A 20,297-nucleotide genomic window follows, 5' to 3' on the forward strand; every position below is an offset into this window, starting at 1 on the left:
GTCGCGTGAGCTGATCGTCGGAACCCCTAATGACTTTACGCTAGATACGTCGGCGGACCGCATAGTCCGCGCTTTTAGTGTCCGTTAATTTTTTTCCTGCTAAGTGGAGTCATCGTGATGTAAATAAGAGAGCTCTTAAATATTTCTGGAAGTCCCGTAATGGAAATCAGTGCTTTCAGGAATAAAGCTCTCCAATGCGGTGACAAGCCCGGCCGCGGGGACCGCGTTTTGATTGTGGTGACATGCAAAAGTGTTCATGCGCTGTGCACTTTCCGTGAACGTGAAAGAACTCAAGGTGGTCGAAATTAATTCAGATCTGTACGTTAAGGCACCCCTTATATACCGCGTACAGCGTCGAGACATTAACCCCTACATATGAGTGGGGCAGCTGCTGCGCATTTCTTTTCCCTCGGAAAAAAAGAGTATCAAAAAGCAGAAATGGAATAGCTGCTATGATTCGTATGCATACAAAGCTCTTCATTGAAGCCAGTTCATCAAGTGCTATTAGAAAATCGCAGCAGCAAGAAATCTTGGCACAATTTTTTAGTAAGCAAAACAAAGGTCCATCTGTCACAAAACAAGTACGACTGTAAGCATACATTTTTTCCCCTTCAAATGATTCGTTTTCGAAATGCAGTCTTCAACTTGACGTTAAGAACGCCTTTAAAATTGACGGAGGCCTTAAAACCGCCAACATGCTAATGTCCAACATTCTCGGACAAAAATTTTGATAAACTAAGATACTGTTATGGAAATATTAAAGCTAATGATCCATTCTTCTAGTGCACAACAATATATTTCTTTTAATGCGTTTCCGTAAATCGCATCGAGTAGTTAAGACTGCCATAAAGAAACAATGCGGAACGCTTTTGACGACCAAAAAAACGTTAATAGCAAAAAAATTCAAGACTGCCGCCGGGTGGCTTGCGGATATATCAGCTGCTATACTGAAATCTTACATTATATGAAAAAATTGAGTTCATAAACTGCTTTTGTTGGGTACGTCAAAATGCAAAATCTCGAGCATGTGTCGAAAACAAATAGTCGTATACCAAACAGTTTTCATTCGTAATATAGGCAGTTTAAAAAAAGCAGGTTAAATGTGTCCCAGTGACATCAGGTGTTCTCTACTGACAATAATATCTACTCCGGTGGTAGAGCATCCATGTATTATGCCGTTGTACTGAATCCTGTATTGTACTCTTCTATAGAATACTATCCCTGTATCATATCTTAGTATTGTGTGGGTGGTACTGCAGCCTTGTGCTGTACCCCCGTGTTGCATCTGGTAGTTATTGTTAGTTATGTGATGTTTTTGTCGCGTGCGCGCATTTTTTTGTTAAGATACTAATGCAGAACTGCCAACTGCACAGGGACAGAAGCCTTTAGCTTCTGCCCATGCAGCAGATGATCCATCTGTACTGCTCCAATAAACACTTCACTACTACTGCTTCTACTACTTCTACTATTACCCCTTATAAAAATGGTCTATAGGCAGTCTGTAGACTTCTTATAGACTCTATTGCCTTCCTAGAGACATTTCTTTTTGTCTATATATAGTCTATAGACATTCTATACACAAAAATCTACTAAAAGTGTATGGCCAAAGATCTATAGATTGTCTATAGACTGTCTATATCATTTGTATTGCCTATAGACTGTTCTCTAGGATTTGTCTATAGAGAGTTTATAGACTTTATAGACAGAAGTCTGTGGACAGTCTATCGACTGTCTAAAATATTTTGCAAGGTTCTATCACTGCAATTACTACTGCTTCCGTTACTCATCAGAAGACCGCACAGGTGTCATACAGCTGAAGCAAGCACAAGCTTTCGTGACAGTAATACTTTCAGCGTCGTTCAGTTTTTGAACTACATATCTGTATATGCGAGCGCACAGAAGCAGCTTCGAAGTCGGGAAGCATATCAACTACCGCAGTCGGCGTACATAGGCGGCTAAACCGGCGCAGACACCCACGGCGGGCTTTATCAGATTGAGGGAACGAATTCCAGATCACTGGGGCGTTGCAAATGGTATACAAACCCGTGACGCGGTACTCATTTTGGGCTCGGAGCTTGCGACACGGGCGTTTCGACGAGAAATCAGTCATCTCTCCACCGTGTAAATTTCGACGCATGGGGCAGCGCGAGCTGGACAAATTTCTCATTAACGTTTGACCTCTTTCTGACCGCGAAAAAACTGAAGCTGCCAGTAATTGCTCCGCGTCGAACTTCACAACGGGACTGGTTAGACCTAGCTCATTTATATTTTTCTTGGATCTTTGGCAGCAGACTGCAATCTCATTTGCGTAACTCCACTCCATCATTCTTGATCTCGGGGCACAATCCCGCCGATCCGAATTGCACGCCTTCCGTAATGAAGTGGCATTTCAGTTGCTGACAAAACTGGTATTTCTTCCAGAGATAAACTGTATAATGCTCTCTCTGCGACTAAGGTAAAAGCACAAATAGCTTTTCTTGCTTGGCTAATTAACCGTGTCCTGTTGTACTCTTTATGGCGCATTACTGCAGCACATACTTTCGTCTGGACTTTTTACCTTGCATGATTTGAAATATAGTTTTAAGATTCTATTGCGAAATTCAACAGATATTCTTTGGTTTGGCTTATGGGGATTTAACGTCCTAAAGCGACTCAGGCTATGAGAGACACCATAGTGAAGGGCTCGGGAAATTTCGACCACCTGGGGTTCTTTGGCGTGCACTGACGTTGCGCAGAACGCGGGCCTTTAGAATTTCGCCTCCATCGAAATTCGACCCTCGCGGCCGGGTTCGAACCCGCGTCCTTCGGGTCAGCAGCCGAGCTCCATAACCACTAAGCCACCGCGGCGGCCGAAATTTAACAGAGAAAAATAATAAACTAAACTGGGATGAGCGGTATACGCGTGACTCATGATTCACTTCAATGTGCGCGAAGACATCGGAAATACTTAACGGCGCCTATTCACCTTACCTCGAATAAACATAAACTTCAAAAATGAATCTGTGGATGTGAGAGCTTTTACTTCACAACGTAGCTGTAGTTGATGTCAGGACGGCGCGAAAGTAACAAGGACAAGAGAGGCACAGGGACACAACAGGACAGGAGAGGTTCTTGTGTCTCTCTCGTCCTTGTTGCTTTAGCGCCGTCTTGACATCAACTATACAGCTATAAACCAACTAGCCCAAACCAAATGTAGTACTTCACAACGTAACAAGCAACATTTTCTGTTGATAACTGGTTTCGATACTGCTACATCGTGTTAAAACGTAATGCTTTTAGATCGAAGTCTTGAACTTTCAGGGGAGTCCTAAACTACAGCATACGGCATGGCACAATGATATATTTGTGAAGGGAAGGTTGTATGTTATTTGATTCGTGAGCTTATTATTAGGAGCGGATCCTTGGAAACTCTTAGGGGTGTTGGTTGGGAGGAGGGTGGGGGGGATTTACACAAGGCTCTTTTCCGAAGTTCTTTGCTGAGAAAAATGTGAGCGATAGTACGTTTTACATGAAAAATTTCTTACTTTGCTGGTTGTTTATCATTCACCGTCATCATTCTAAATCTGCGTCTGTTCAGGTATGACACGAAATCCATACGATGGAACATAGAAGGGCCGACATACCTACAACGGTGCTCGTACATTGAACATCGTATACCAAGAGGATTCAAGCCTGAATAATGCGTCTCAAATTTCATTGCCGGCTAGTCCATTTGTGGCCTTTTCTTCTTCACTGCCATCTCACCTCCCTGCAACTGTATTCGGTGTTCTTTTAATTAGTGCATTTCGTCTTCAGCACAGTGTTTGCCACTTTTAGAGTTTTTGTCGACAATATGAGCCCGACGTTCGGTATACTGGTCCTTTAACACGCGTCCTTGTCTCTAGGGCCCGCATTTGTTTTTTGTGCTTTTGTTTTGACTACAAGAAACCATCATAATACCAAAAGCTACCGACAATAAATGCACTCCTCGAACGCCTAAACCGACCATTGATAAATATTATGTATTATTGTGCATATATACAGGTAGGTTGTCTTGACAAAAATCAGTTTTTATTTGGCATGTAGTTGGAAATGTTTTTTTTTTTTTTTCACTACTGTGCATGGAGTCTGAACGGCCTGATTGTCAATTTAGTTCACCCATTTCTTTTTTCTGACGAGCATTTAAAGTTCAGCGAAAATGTCCTGCGTAACTAGTGGTCAATGCATTAAATCTTCTCACATATTATAGCAATAATTATTAGGCAGAAAACGGCACCATTTCAAGCTTATACAGGTACAACCAAGAAATCTCGAGACGATTTTCAAGCAACTTCGATCAATTAAAAGGTTTTGCTTCCCGCCACCTGGCAGCAAATTCTTTGCTGTGCTGCCTCGTTGCATTTACTGTACACTGCGCGGCACGTGAAATCTATCGTTTGCCAATGCACACTCGCCTACGCTACACGGTATTTGTATAAGCTGCCCCATAGGCATTTGTCGCGCTGAGCGCGCAGCAGGTCTGTAAATGAAAAGAGGATAGCGCCATTATTATTTATGATCAGCCTATACGGAACCCTACACACCGAAAGAAAGAAGGAATAATACTGAAAACATAGTATCAAGAAACACTCCAAATGCAGAAACGACAGGCCAGCGCAGGCTCGGCTGGCTTGGCTCGGCTCCCTAACGCCCGCACAGAAGCCGCGGCCGCAGCCAGTGCACGGAGCCCGGTGGCACAGCGCGGCGGGGTATATATGGGCGCATCAAAAGTGCTTCTCCGGATCATTGGCAATGCAAATAGAGCGAGGCGGCGGTGGACCCTTATTCTACGATCCGCCACGGGCATATAAAAAATGTTCCCTGAGCGGGTGGACAGCCAGCGCCGCCCTGGCGGCCGGAGGGGGGAGCGCGTGTGGTGGCGCGCGCGCGGAGGCGCTAAGCGTTAATTTGATTCCCGGTCACGCAAACCGGTAACGAGATCTCGCGAGACCCCGCGGGATCGGAGAGCACCGCTCCCCCGCGCATCTGTATATTATGTAGAATAGAGAGATGTTAGTGAGGCGGCGGCGCTGGGAACTGTAGACGGGGGCTCGCTGTCATGAACCCGCGTTTGTCCCGTGCGCTGCTGGCTAAGCCTTGCGATTTCCTGCGTCCATGCTGCGTGTGTGCTATAGATGCGACCACACCTTTTTGCGACTGGAACAGCGGGACGGACAGAGCGGCAGCCGGATCGCGTGATGCGTCGGGGTGCAGGCGCCGCTTCGAGTGGAAAGCCAATTAAGAGGGCGAAAAAACCCGAGCCGCCGACGCCGCCCAGTGGTGCTTCGCCGCGATTCTGCATCACGCAATAAAACGAGTCCCCCCCCTCTTGCCACGCTATACCGGCTTCCCTTCTCAAGCCCTAATTAAGCGTTTTGAAGGGCGCTCAACCTGTGCTCGATCGCGTTGGTTGCGTGTATTGCTTCCCGGTCGGCTTCGCCCCACAGACCAATTTGAACGCCTGATAAGAATAGAATAAGAAGCGAACAAGTAATCTGATACCTTAAAAAGGAAGGCACGCAAGGTTCTGTATCGTAGCACTAAAAAGCAAAGTGGTAATGGAACAATTAACAGTTCCACTGAGACATCCGCCGAGGGAGAATAGAGATGACTGCGCATTCTATTATATTCACTCCGCTTGCACTTCAGGTAGATCCCCTAGCTATACGTACGCACCACAAGAAGCAAATCGACTTGGACGTGTGACGAAATCGCTGCTATATTAGCCAACATAAACTGTACTCGCGCGTGAAGCTTTGATCAAGCAGATATCGTAATATAAAAATGTGCACGATTTTACATAAGAATAAAAAATGTGCTTCATAAAAAAAACCAACCTTCATTGTAAAACCACCGGGAAGTCTTTGTAGCACTGCGCTATAAGGTTGCTTTCTTAAGGCGTTGACGATGAAATCGATTAATGAATTGCAAATGTAGCAAAACTGATCTCTTGGGTCGATGTGCCTAAGAAGTGAAGAGAGAAATTTCCTTCCCCCTTTCTTTATTCAGATGGAGGCGAAACGCAAGGGCACCCTCGGGCTATGCGATGTGCTCACGTTAAAGACCCCCAAGTGGGCGAAATTATTTTAAAGCCCTCCACTACAACACCTCTTTCTTCTTTCACTCCCACCTTCCTCGTTTCCTTTACAGCGCGGTTGAGGTGCCTACCGAGAAGTGAGACAGTTACTGCGCCATGGCTTTCCTCATTAGGAATTGTGTTCCTTCAGCACGACGCGGGTTCGATCCCGGCCGCGGCGGTCGAATTTCTATGGAGGGGAAATTCTAGAGGCCCGTGTACTGTGCGATGTCAGTGCACGTTAAAGAACCCCGGGTGGGCGAAATTTCCGGAGCCCTCCACTACGGCGTCCCTAACAGCCTGAGTCGCTGTGGGACTTTAAAACCCCATAGACCAAACCAAACCGATCTTCAGCACGACAACTGATGAAAGGGAATGAAGGACAGGCGAATATGCTGTCTTTGCTGTGAAGAAGCGGTTTGTCCGAGGCGTCATATAATCGTATTTTGTGTCCCAGAGTTTTTAAGCCAAAACGGTTGTGTGTGTGTTTTTTTTCTGAACCATAAAACTAACCCCACTGAGAGTGTTCAGAAATATGGCCTTAAGCAGCCGACGGCGAAGCGGACATCATCCTATGGTAGTCCGAGCTCGTACGTAGGCCAGACGATACTTTGCCATTGTTTTGCGAATGCGTTGAGATTGCACTAGATTTTTATCCATCACCATAAATTTTTTATTTTGGTAACGTTGGTTTCGGTCTGATTTTAAAGACCACTGGGAACTGTTTCAGAAAAGCTGGCAAGCCGGTCTCATGGGAAAAAATGCCTCAAGAATGACTTCGTGCATGGACAACGGACGATAAGCAGTCGATGAGAATGCAAAAGAGGAGAAGAAAGAGCGCAATAAATAAGTATTTGGAGATAACCATGCGCGGTTCTTGGAATAAATCACCATGTTCTGTGTTTGCGTTCCAGTTTCATTGCGTGTCAGTTCATCGATGAATAATCACTGAAAGAAAACAATGCAAGCGTAACTGTTTTAGCACATTCGCATTCTACAAACTACAAGCTAGAAGCACAAGCTACAAGAGCCTGTTGGATACACCACGAACAATCTCCTCAGAGGCCTCAAGAGGAAATCAATGAATATGGTAAGGAAAAGTAGGCAAGAACTAGCAAAAAGCGATGTCTCCACACAGAGTAGGACCGAAGGAAAAAGAAGCGCGCATTTTCCTTCGCGGACAGAATAGTCTCGAATTGATGACGCTTTCACCGCAGTCATCGCCCAAGTCATTTCCAATCTTTCACCTACGGGCACTTTCACGCTAGAAAAGACAAACCGCCTTGGGAAGACCGATATAAATGACAGGACCCGAAGTAATCTATAACGTATACAGCGAGTAGCTCAAAAGCAGAGAGAATCGGCGCCAAACCTGCTTGTTGTACTTGGCGTGGTCTTCAATGGCATGAGAAACATTTCCGGAGAAAAAGGGTAAACGAACAAATGCCACCATCTATCGGGCTCACTATATCCCGTCTGAAACGCTTCAAGAACAGCGGAAGCACACTTTCTCGACTCGACACAATCCCCGAATCCGCGGGGGGGGGGGGGGGGGGGGGGGGTGCACCTGTCAACAACGTAAGCGCAGTGGTGGCACCGTCGTTACAGCGGAACGCGATCAACTCGCTCCGAGAGAGGGAAAGGGCGGGGCAGGAAAGCGAATTGTCAAGATCGAACGTAGCGATGAGGCTGCTGCCACGGCCAGCATCGAAAGAAAGATAAAAAAAAGTCAATGCGCGTATAGAGGCCATTCTTCAAAAGTAGCGTCCAAGTTGTCTGCTACATCGACATACATCAGCCGTGACAAGCGAAACTATTGCGAATGGCCAGACAAGCGAAGGGATGCGAGAACGGACCCTGAAGCACCGGCAACAGCAGCATCTGCACAACGACGGCCAAATTCCGCGCGCCCCGAATTGAATCTCCAAATAAGCGCCCATAGAGAACGCGTCGATCGCGTCGACTCCGCGACAATTCTGCGCGACGCGCTGACGCGGACTATTGTCGCATTTTTCTTCTTTTTTTTCCTTGCCTCGCCGCGCAAGCCTCTCCCAGGAGGAGATATATAGCGACACAAAAAAAAAAAATGGATCCCGCAGGAGACCGAGCGCGTAGAACGGAGGCAGCATCGTTGTTTTCGAAACCAAAACCGTCCGTTCTTTTGCGCCCATTCCTCTTTATATTTTCCTCCTTGCGCGTAGCGTGAACAAGAGGGAAAGGAAACATAAAGGCAAGGAGAGAAGGGAGGACGAGATAAAGGAGCGCAAAAACCGTTACCGCACCGCTCCGCCCCTTTCGCAAATCTCCTCTCCACATTTAAAACGCCGGTCGCGCGCCCCATTGGTCCGCACTGGTCGCGCATAATAGGACGCTGGTGACGTCACACATCCAGAAGCCAATCGATGGGCCGCCACAGGCCCTCGGGGCTCGTGGGTTTTTGCGTTTGTGCTCTCGCTGGAGGCGCCCTTAGCGTTTTTCTTCTGTCCTCCCCTCACTGTGCCGTCGGTCCGGCGGTTTGTTCGCGCCTGGCGCGACACGTGTCGTCATCTGGCGGCCGTCAGGATAACTGCCCGGCGCCGATGCTCGAAGGAGGTATCGAGTGGCTGAGACGGTTGGGCAGACAGCGTCTGAACGTCGGTAGGATGGCGTTTCCAGCTCTCTCTTTGGGCATCGCGTAAGGAGAATAAGAGGCTATGCCAGGCATCGCTGCTCATTAAACTTGGCGTGCATCGAGGAAGCAGAGAGAGGTGAGGTCAGAAAGCATTTTGTGCATCGAAAAGCCTTTTTTTGTCATAGGCCAAATCTTTTACTGATTCCGAAACCCTGTAAAAAACGATCAATGTAACGGTCACGAACCTCGCAAAGAAAAAGGAGAAAACTGCTTTCCAAACTGGCCAATCATAGAATGGCAGCTCTCTTCAGAGCGCACAAAAGCCATGCGAATGAGCTCAACTCGTTTCTGCATATCGGTTGAACGTCATGCATTGCTTTCGCAGCAGCGCAAAGGGTGCCGGCTCCAAACGGGATCAATTCGAAAAATTGAGGTGAATTATTGAACCTGTCTCGTTGTCCCGGAAAGGTTTTTTTTTTTGTATATGCGCGCTCTATGGCCACTGAAAAGAGCGTAGTCGTATTTGTTTTGTTGAATGCCTAGTCAACGACAACAACTCCCCACTTCCGGCATACTGTACTCGGGGCTGCGGAAAGCGATGCCGCCGAGACTATTCATGTCAGAGATTGATGTAGCTGATAGCCATTAGTTTATTTTCTTGGTGGAGAGGGCACCTCGAAAACAGCAATAGTCAAAGTGAGCATTATACCAGGGCATTCATTTTCTTGAAGCTGAGACTGGCAGAAAGAAAAAAATAAAAACAAGAAACTACGGACACAGACTGGGCGCCTAGGTAGAAGCCTCCGCCCTCTAAATGGTTCAACTCGCGACTGTTTATGATACTGACGACTGGAAGTTGTTTTAGGAGCAAACTGTTGAACTAACGCTCTAAGCTCTGCATTCCAGAGAGACTCAGAAGTGCGAAATCTGGTTGAAAAGCACATATTCCGGGTGAAATAAATTTGCTGGTACCGCGCGCAATACAAATGCTGCAGGAAAAAAAAATTTTCAACTTTCGGCCTACTTCTACCAGAAGAAGAGCGACACAGATTCCAGAAGCACTTCATCTCCCATCCTGGATAATACTCTTAGGCGAGACGTTGTACACTTATACTATGATAGTAAAAAAAAAAACTCTTATTATTGTTATTTAAAATTCTTGTTCTTTGAAACAGTTATCGTAGAGGTTTCTTGTTTGAAATTCCGCATTTAAAACAAAAATGCCTCCACAGCAGCTGCTTAGAAAGCATGTAGGTGCCCACTAACGTTTTGACCGCACCGAATCCACTAAAAAGATGAATTTGCTCCCTGCTTTTAATTGCGGACAGGTATTAAGCTTTGCATTGTGGCTGTCGCGCGGGGAAGCGCGAAACTTGCCCTTCTTCTCTTGGCTCAATGCTTAGGCAAACCTGGAAAGTATGTTTTTATGCAGTTTTCGAATTCCGAAGACTTTTTGTGGGCACCTCTACATTATATAAATAAAATAATTGGTTTTTGGGGAAAGGAAATGGCGCCGTATCTGTCTCATATATCTTTGGACACCTGAACCGCGCCGTAAGGGAAGGGATAAGGGAGGGAGCCTCTACATTATCTTGTTCATCAAAAGCCTACACAAGTTACTGTGCAGCCCGACGTTGGGCACGTGTCGCTGATGTTTTCAGTTAGTTTGCGGATGATATCTCTGCTGCGACTTCAAAACGTGCACAAAGAGAATTGCTGAAGGTGCATTAGGAGAGCTAAGGTTAATTTTCAAATAAAATTTTTTGCAAGCTGATAGATTTAGTGCTTCTAAGTTAGTTTTGTTTTCTTTATGACGGGCCTACTTGGTCATGATCTTCTTTCGCATTTATTGTCATTTTCCCCTCTGTTCCTATGTTCATGGCTATCTATACGTGCTTGATTGTCACCCTCTTTTACCTAAGACATGATCACGCAAGCCATCTTGGCTTAGACCGGCCTGTTTCTGGTGTGCTGCTGTTTGCCCTTACAAAAATTTCTTGAGACAGTCTATAGACTGTCCATAGACTTCTGTCTATAAAGTCTATAGACTCTTTATAGACAAACCCTAGAGAACGTATATAGGCAATACAAATCCTATATAGACAGTATATAGACAATCTAAACATTTATGGCCATACACTTTTAGTAGACTTGTCTTTCCATAGACAGTATATAGACTGTAAATATACAAAAAGAAATATCTATAGGAAGGCATGCAATATAGTCTACAGGAGTCTATAGACTGTCTATAGGCCATTTTTGTAAGGGTGGTGACAGTCAAATTGTTACTTATTATCATTTTTGTTGTGTTTGGTCAGCACCTGAAATCTGATGGCAACGCTACTGACTCCCAAGAAGGTCCCCCGTAAGTCACCGCTCAAAAAGGAAGTAACACATATATAGCTAAGCACTGACTGACGCACCACTTTCTTCTCTTGAACCCAGCATGCACCGCGTGCATACTGCTGGCTCGTTCAAATGTTACATGCCTGCCGCTTATTTGCCGATGACATTTGCGTAGCGAACGCTTTCCACGCTATAACCGTTTTCTAGTCAACCACATAGCAATGTCCAGGAAACAATCGGAAAGGTAGCCCAAGCACAGCCCCAGCGTTACGTGACTGGGTTTCAGATCACTACTCGGAGCTGCCCCCAGGAAGAAACGAAACTGCCGGAAGGGGGGGGGGGGGGTATTCCTGATAGCAAGGACCGAGCTGAGGAGAGATCACTTGTGAGGATAACGAACGTTTCGGAAGGAGCGGTTTCCTTAATTTCGAGTAACTCGATTTGTTCTGCTGAGAAAGTGCCCTTTTGCCTGCACACCGAAAGACCCTTATCCCAAGGCACTCTTCGGGGTCAGTATACCACGCAAAGAAGAAAAGAACAGCAAGAAAGTTTACTCAACGATGCGTAGAAACCTTTCTGCTTGCCCAACTATTTTATTCATCAATTCCCTCTCGCAGTGCACGCTGCAGAGAACACTGTAACACATACAGCGACAACATGCAGTGTTCGGTGCAGCGAACACAGCAGCGAGCACATGCAGTGTTATTTGGAGGGAACACCTAGGAACTGCGGGGAATCCTTTCTGCACATCGAATGGATAAAACCTGCTTCTAACTTAAATTTATTTCAGTTCGAGCGCATAAAAGCGTGCTAAAGAGTGGAGATTGTGTTTCAGACTAGCAGCTAAGCTTAGCGCACTGCAGCGTTGTTGCTGACACAATTACCATGATGTTTGGAAATACTTAGGACAAAAAGTTATTTCATAGGCTCTTTACGCGGAAGTGTTCTGGAAACGAAACTTTTAATAAGCTGGTGCGCAACCAAGCAAACGCACATGTACACCCCCCCCCCCCCCTCCCCCATCATTCGTTTACCTTTTCTCCGCCGATTCCCCCATCATGCAGGTTAGACCAACCTCACTGCTTAACTTGTAAAAAAAATACAATAAAACAAAACAAGACCGCTCTTATCTGCCCCTTTTTCAAGATGGCGAAAGAGTGTTGAGGAATTCCTTTTTCTTTTTTGTTATATTTTTCTAACTGCCCGTGTGCGGCTTTGCTCATTCAAAACTCGTTGAATTGAACGCGAGAAAAGTGCACCCGTCCTTTCCCTTACGTAACCCCTACGCACCCTTAAGGAGGAAACAAATTACATGCGACGATAATAAATTCGAGCGCTCTAGTACCCATGAAACTCGTGAAGCGGACACAATTACACCGAACATTTCGTAACAAACAGCATAAACGGGCCACTAACGATATTACTCGCTGTGGAAACGCTCCTGTACGCAACTGCGCATACACGGGGTCCGCAACGACAGATGTAATAAATTCATTCACGTGTACAAGTTTGCGCGTCAGCGCACGCCGAGGAATTCGCTCCGGAGCGCAGCTAGCCATGAAATAGTCGCAAGGCATTGCGGGAAAGCATCTGCGGGAGATCGCCCGGTCCCCGTCTGTGCAGGAAAGCGCCTCCTGAACGAGAGCGGAGAATAACGCGAGGAGTTACATATTGGATCCCTGTTCAGCGGTGCAGACGCGATGCTTTTATGAGTCGCTCGCGTTCCTGACCCACGTTTTTCGCGCTTATTAAAAAGGTGAAACAACTTTTGTGCCTGCTGCATGCAGCCTGCCGGACTATGTGTGTGTACCGAACAGCGCGCTTATCCATTGCGCCCGAGTGAACGTAATCGCCCGCCCCTAAAAAGGAAACAAAAGTGCATCGGTCTCTAACTGCAACGCTTCGAAACATAAAGACTTCTGAACTCGAAAAAAAACATTTTAGTCTAAACCTGGTAACCTTCCACTCTGTTTCCCTTGCTTTTAAATGATTATCGGTTACTTTCTGTAATATTTTATACGCATTGCTCAAAATAAGCGTGGTTCTATTCATTATGTATGTATAACAGTTTTGTATTTGATTTTGTTTATCATGTATACAAGGCGTATGTATATGTGGTTTTTGAACTGTATGTAAGTACATACGCTTGTTTTGAACCCAGTTTAGATGTACGCATAGCTGCTGCCATCCCTTACAAAGATTTTTGTAGACAGTCTATAGACTGTCCATAGTCTTCTGTCTATAAAGTCAATAGACTGTCTATGGACAAATGCTAGAGAACAGTCTATAGGCAATGCAAATCCCAGTCTATAGGCAATACAAATCCCATAGACAGTATATAGACAATATAGGGATTTGTGGTCATACACTTTTAGTAGACTTTTGTCTATAAAGTGTCTATAGACTATGCATAGACAAAAAGAAATATCTATAGCAAGAAAATAGAGTCTAAGAAGTTTGTACACTATCTATGGACCATTTTTATAAGGAATATCACTTGTAGGGGAAGCCACCTCGTCAAGCTACCTCCCACGGTAGAGATTTTGTGGATGCTCCCTTCTTTCACAAAAGAAAAATAAATCAGTTTGGATTTAAGTTTGGTCTCCATTATTAGCACGAATGTAACAGTTGGCACAAATGTATTTCACAACCCTTCAACACTTTTTTGAGCAGTTTGAGCAGTCTTTGCTGAGACATGTGAATAAATATGAGAACAAAATCCCCACGCAATATTACAGGACAGGGATTAAACTATATATTGCCGCGGTTGGGGGCGTCTTCGACGCAGTTATGAAGAATTGCGTTCACCCCTCAAATGAGGATTGGTGATGAAGTGCATATAAAATCCAGGAGAGATTTGTTATCATACGTGGTGACAACCTCCACCCAAAAAACAAGAAAAGCTTGAGCGGCTATTCGGTAACGCTTCCATATGCTATTCTTTTTTCTCCTCCAGTTTATCCCACTCCTGTATGTGTGTAGTCTCTGTTTATAATGACTGTCCTACACCTTTTCCTCGGTATGTGGGTGTAGCGCAAAATGGGACAAGGGACAAAGAAAGACGCACACAACACAGCGCCTGTGTTGTGTGCGTCTTTCTTTGTCCCTTGTCCTGTTTTGCGCTGCACTCACGTACCATGGATCACCGTTACCCACTCGCCCCAATTTCTCACCTCTTCCTCACTTCAATTGTAATCATTGACAACCTATTGCCACGAACATCTACAGTTGCACTAATCTTCAACAAAAACAGCGCTGGGGCAAAGACGAAGCAAGTAGACAAGACCGGCGCTGTCCGGTCTACTTCCTTCGTCTTTGTCCTTGCCAGCGCCGTTCCTGTTTACCTGATAAAGAGTGATGTATCAACTAGCTCAACTTTCAATTCTGTAAAAAAGATGTACTATTTCCACCAGTTCTCCCCATTTCCTATTTTGTGGTCCCCATATCCCCTTCCCTTCTCTGTCCATCCCTAATACCCTTCTTCCAATAAATCCTCGTCGTCCCTCACCATCGCCCGACCAATCCAACGGAACCCTGACTCTTGTAGCTTCGCTCCTGCTTTTGCCACCCTTAGCCATGCCCCCATTAACCAAATGTTTCCCAGTATCTCCACACCGCGTTCTTATCTCTTTCACTTCTATCCTATTGACATACTTTTCAGAGCCTCAGTCCCCCATTGCATGTATCACGCCAGGTCTAACCACCTTCCTGTGAACTTATCCCTTTAGTAATGTGGAAAGCTGAGTGAGTTGAAGCAGAGTCATGAAGAAAGTAGCGCAAAAGACCAGGGCCACATGAGGAAGATGACTTGAGACGATTGCTACTTCGCAAATAAATCTTTATTTCTTGGAAGAACACGGAATATATAAACCCGCATAGTAAAAAATACTAAGAAAAGACAAAAGGCTAACAGATGGAAAAAAATGACAAAGGGCTAAAGGTTCAACTAGCAAGAAATGCAGAGTAACGAGACACAAGATACGAAGCCAAGGAAACACTGCACTCACAGTCAAGTAAGATAAACCACAAGGGAACTACTTCCACCAGTTATCTAGTTATGTCAGTTCCTTGGAAGCCGGCGCAAATAGCTCTTTACTTACACAAATTTTTCCCGGTCCTAATATGTAAAAAGCCTTGACAATAAAATGTTTTGGCTTTTTCTTAGTATCTTTTGCGAAATGGGTTTCTTTATTACGTGTTCTTCCAATAAAGATTTAGTTCAAACAGCGCTCGTGTCAGTACATACTTCTTCCAGTGGGCCTGGTCTTTCGCTCTACTTCCATCAGAGAGAGAAAACATTCGTTTAAACAACCAACGCCCGGGTCAATGTTCTTGAGGTCAATGATGTTAAGGGTCCTCCATTAAGGCGATAAGCAGGTGGTGCAGGGTAGTGCCCAGGAGGAGGTCGCTTTGTCCAGATGGGCTACCTAGGCCTGCCACATGAGTATAGATCTTTTCACGACCTTCAGGCAAACCGGTTTTCTGGGCTGTGGAGAGAAGGTGAAGGAGCTAAATCCTGGACTCTGTCCTGTACTACGAGCAAAGTCCAGTGCCCAATATGGCAGCACCCGTGGACCTGTTTGTGAGTAGTTGCAGTGTGTGTAGACAAGAGTATGTATGGAGCAGCACGCTTGGATAGGGGGATAATTAATTAGTAAATGAGTTTTTTGTGGGCCTGTTGTGTGAGATGAAATTATTGGTCAACGGTTGAGTTTAGGCTTGTCTGAGGAGCGTTGCGTGCTTTCAAGGGAGAGTCTGGTGGCCTTGGGAGTTCTGTGCACCCTCTTGTGACAGGGTATTTGATCAGAAATCGAATGCGGAATATATAGTGTGGAAATTACACCTAGCGATAGCAAAAACAACAGTGCTTACTTAACATTTCCAAATGTTAGACTGCGTTATAACACAGCCGATACAGGGTCCAGGTTGGTAATGGTTATGTAATGGTAACCGTTATATACAACACAAAACCATGAGTGCACGAATTTCACGGCAAGAATCAAGCAATGTAAATTGAACATTTGGTCGTGACCTCCACTTTATTAAACCGAGGATAAATCACACGTAAAATGCGATTCCCATTCCTTCCGCGTCAAAACGAAGAAACGGTAATTCCTCACCGAACTAAACATCTGCCGATCCCAACGCGTCCCCCACTTGCCTGTATACAGACGCGGTGCAACCCTGAACAGATACCAAGGGACCGCGGCGCGCGAGCCGCATAGCGCGAGGGCATAAATCAAACGACGCGGCTCACATCCCGAAGGCAAAGACAAATCGCGCGCGCCGGCGACATCTGACCCCGGTTGTGTTCAGCGTGTCGCTTGCGGTAGAATCGTCACGCTCCCTTAACGCATCCCGCGCGCCCACCAGCGCCACCTCGCGTCGTCCCTATCTGCGTCCCCACGGCCGCGCGGGAAATTGAGCGTGACGATCTATTTTTGGAAGGCACCCGGTTTCCAACCAGAGGGTATGCCCTCTCCCGAGTTGCCAGCGCGAATTCGTGTGTGGAATGACAGCGCGCTTGCGTATGCGCGCACAGACTCGGTGTGCCGAAAAAAAAGTATAAGGGCGAAAGAGGAACAACCGCAGCACGTGCGACTGCAACCATTACGATTTCCATGCACCGCCACTTCGGCGAAGGCGTCAGGGAGAGATAGAAGCAAAAGGGATGCGTTACTCCCTCCGCAAGTTCACAAGGGAAGAAAGTCTGAATCCACCTTAGCGGGGTTCACGTGGGCACAACTTCGGCGCATTTTGTTCGCCATGTGCAGTTTCAAAACAGAAAAGACCGGCCAAGAATGTCTAGATGAAAACTGCCATGCTGTTTTCAGTATGGTCAATGAGACACTGAGGTCAAATTGAAGTTGTCTTATTGTGTCGATAGATTACCACGTTCTTGTGAGAAATGATCTACTTGCAATGACAACGAAGCTTTTATCAGCTAGGAAAGTTAAATAAACCAAATACAGGTGCAGTCACAACCGATCCTTTTCGCAGACAAACTTGCGAGTGGTCCGGACGGCTTGATTTTATACCTTGTACCAGGGGGAACTATCCTCTGAGGCTACGCTACAACAGGCATATAATTTCCAACTGGGATCACAAAGTCCTTCTCGGTCTTATGTCCCCCAATCTTACTCGTGCAGTGGGAAGTTTTTTTACATTCATTTCTTCGTCAACAAATTCGTCTTCCGGTGGTGGGCGGACATCAACATTGTTCGAAAGAGCCACATAATTAATTTTTGCTAATAACAAAAGGTAGATGGAGGTGTTGTCTGAGCCCTTTGAATGCTATATGTTTAGTAGAGCGCACAATAATAAGGTTGGACAAGAAACACTATACCTTAGTTTGTCGATATGCGCTTCCTGCAATACTTGCTGCTCTCAGGCTCGTAGCTCCTATCTTTACCCTCTCTCCTATCAGCGCTTTTGGCTTCTCCCTCTCATTCCTTGTGGATCGGTGGCGTTCGCAACACCATTTGTGAAATGTTTGGACGCCGTGCAATGTGTGCGATTCCCTGCTCAGATGCATGACGGAAAAAAGTTGGGAAGAATTCAACGAGACGACCGGCCACAGTTTTTTTTTCTCTTGACTCGGTCTCAGACTTCAAAAAAGGCACTTCAAAAAGGACAAAATAGACATGAAACTTTTAGGCGGTTCTGCTTTCACACTAAAACTTTTGGCGCGTTATAACGGTGCCGAATTCTCACGAACTTTTGGTATCATAGTCTGGGCTATGATCGCGATTTGCCCAAGTGGAAAGCACGAGCCAGCGTCACGAACCGGTTTTAAAGCGTCGTGTGCTTTGACAGTTACGTGCGTGATTCGCTGACAAGAGCTGTGACTTCCACTTCCTTGCTAGCAAAGTATTTGTAAGAAACAGACAGAGGAAAAACACATCTTTTTCAGAAGCACATGTCCAGATCTTGACTCGTTAGAGTGATGGTCAATGGTCCATCCCCATCGCCGTGGGCAGGTTGTGAATGAGTGCGCGCAAGGTAGAGATTATGCCCAGAGTACTACGTTACCTGGAAGGGAGCGACGTCTTGCTGTGTTAACATGCGGACAGTGCCAATATTACTAGACAAGAGCAGGTATGTTGTAGCCGCATGCTTGTAAGCGAGATGTACAGACCCTTTCGAATTTTAATCAAGGTGAAGTTTTCCTGGTAAGGTTAGCGGCTGCTGAAATGTGTCGAAAAAATTCATTACTTTTCCCCTCAGTAAAAGCATTAGGTAATGCTGCTCTAACCTCATTCCAAAGCTTCTGTCGCGAACACGTACCGCCAAATGACGCTGCCGGCCGCAGGTCGGGAGGGGGGGGGGGGGGGGGAGGCAGAGAAGCCAGCAAGTCGGTCTCCTCCAAAGCTCAGTCGACCGTATACAACGCGAGCTCGGAGAGGACAAGACCCGCGCACCTCCGGTCTGGAAGAGCCGACTCAGTTCGTTTCCCTCCAAGCTCTCTCTCTCTTCCCCTCTCCCAGTTTTAAGTCCGCTCTTGCACCTCGTTCTCTGCTTTTACTATTTCGTCAGCGCGCACTGCGAGAATGAACTATTTTTCTGCACATACTAACACGCGACCCCATTAAGGTTTTTTTTTTGCGTGTGTATGTATGGAGAATTTTTAAAGTATTCTACGAACGGTTCCTCAATGAGAGTTCCTCGTCCTTTCGATGTTTGCACTCGGACTGGTTTCGAATCTTCGTTTTTCGGTTATGACGGGGTTTCTGAAATGGCTGGTGCGACACAGCACACGTACGCGCACATTTCTGTTTGCATGCACATTTTTTTAATATCCGCTCACCGCCGCACAACCCGCAGTGACAAACCACTTAAAGCTCACGTCACGCGAAGACCTACAGCAGAGGGGACGCGGCGGGAAGCGGGGCGTTTGAGGAGCGTAGGGAACAGCCGTGAACAGGAACCAAAAAAGGGGGGGGGGGAGAACGGGCGGGGGGGGGGAGCGTTTTTGTTCGCTCACTCCCTCTCGAGCCCCCTCCACGGGTAACGTGCCACCACCGCGGTCCAAACCCCGAATAACGCAGCGTGGGGTTTGGTAAAGACCCGGAATTGCCCGGGAGCATTGGATGCTCCCCTGAGGGTTTGATGCCACCCCACCTATCCACCCCCCCCCCCCCCCCCCCCCGCTTCCCGCGTATCTAAAAACTACTCCAAGCACATGCCATGCACAAGCGTAAACGAGCGAAGCGAAGGGAAGATGTTATCAGAAAAAAAATAAAATATAAAAGAGGGGTGTGCAGGCAGTGCGAAGAAGCAAACCGTGGTCATTGAGTCGTGACACTGCGCGCTCCTTGTGCCCCGCCATCCCGTTGGAGGGCGCTTGGGGTTAGGCACGAAGCGAGTGTTGGATGTGGAATCAGCCACGTGCTTTCTACCAACTTTATACAGCCTCGCTCTGCAAGCCGTGGAGCAAAAGCTCACTCCCCGCTGGTGCTTTAATAAGTAGCCGTAGACGTTCCTCTGATTGTAGACTGTGCGCGCGTTTTAAAACCAGCCAGCTAGATTATTTGATGCCCGCGGGGGGGTACCTAAATTAGGGTGAAACGTGCTTCAAGCTTGCGCCGTATTTTTGGTTTTTGTTTTTGACTTCCATTCCGAGTACACGTATATATTAGACAATTGCTGTAAGTTATCGATCTACCAGACATGGCGCTATAGATGATGAAGCAAGAGCTGATTATTACAACGTGCCGAAGATTACCAGTTTGCCAGCCTTAATGTGTTCACGAATGCGCTGTATATTTGAAGCCATCTCTAACCCCCCCCCCCCCCCCCCCCCCCCCCCAAAAAAAAAAAAAAAACCCTCTTTTTTCTGTTATTTCATGCGCAGAGTGTATATTCGAAGAATCCCGGATTCTCGGAGCTTGCGATAAAAAAACGAAACACTCCAGACTTTCTGCAAGTGTCTTGTGTAGGGTGAAGAGTGATCGCCACTCCAGCCACACTAACACCTTGTTTATTTCGATGTTTCACTGTTGTCTAGAGCTGCTGAGACACGAGATGATTTGTTGCCCCTTAAGGCATATCTGCAGCTATCTGCTCAGGCCGGATGGCATGGTGTTGAACGCCACCGCTGCCGAGCAGCAACTTAACGAGGATAATAACCTTTTTTTGCGGGTAATTTTAAGCGTATATGACGGCGGCGCGTATTGTGTCTTCATGCCGAATAATAGCTGTTCTGCTCTGTTCTATTAGAGTGCGCTTGAAGGTTGTGCGTCACTC

Source organism: Amblyomma americanum, chromosome 10 (genome assembly GCF_052857255.1).
Source record: "Amblyomma americanum isolate KBUSLIRL-KWMA chromosome 10, ASM5285725v1, whole genome shotgun sequence".
Classification (NCBI taxonomy): domain Eukaryota; kingdom Metazoa; phylum Arthropoda; class Arachnida; order Ixodida; family Ixodidae; genus Amblyomma; species Amblyomma americanum.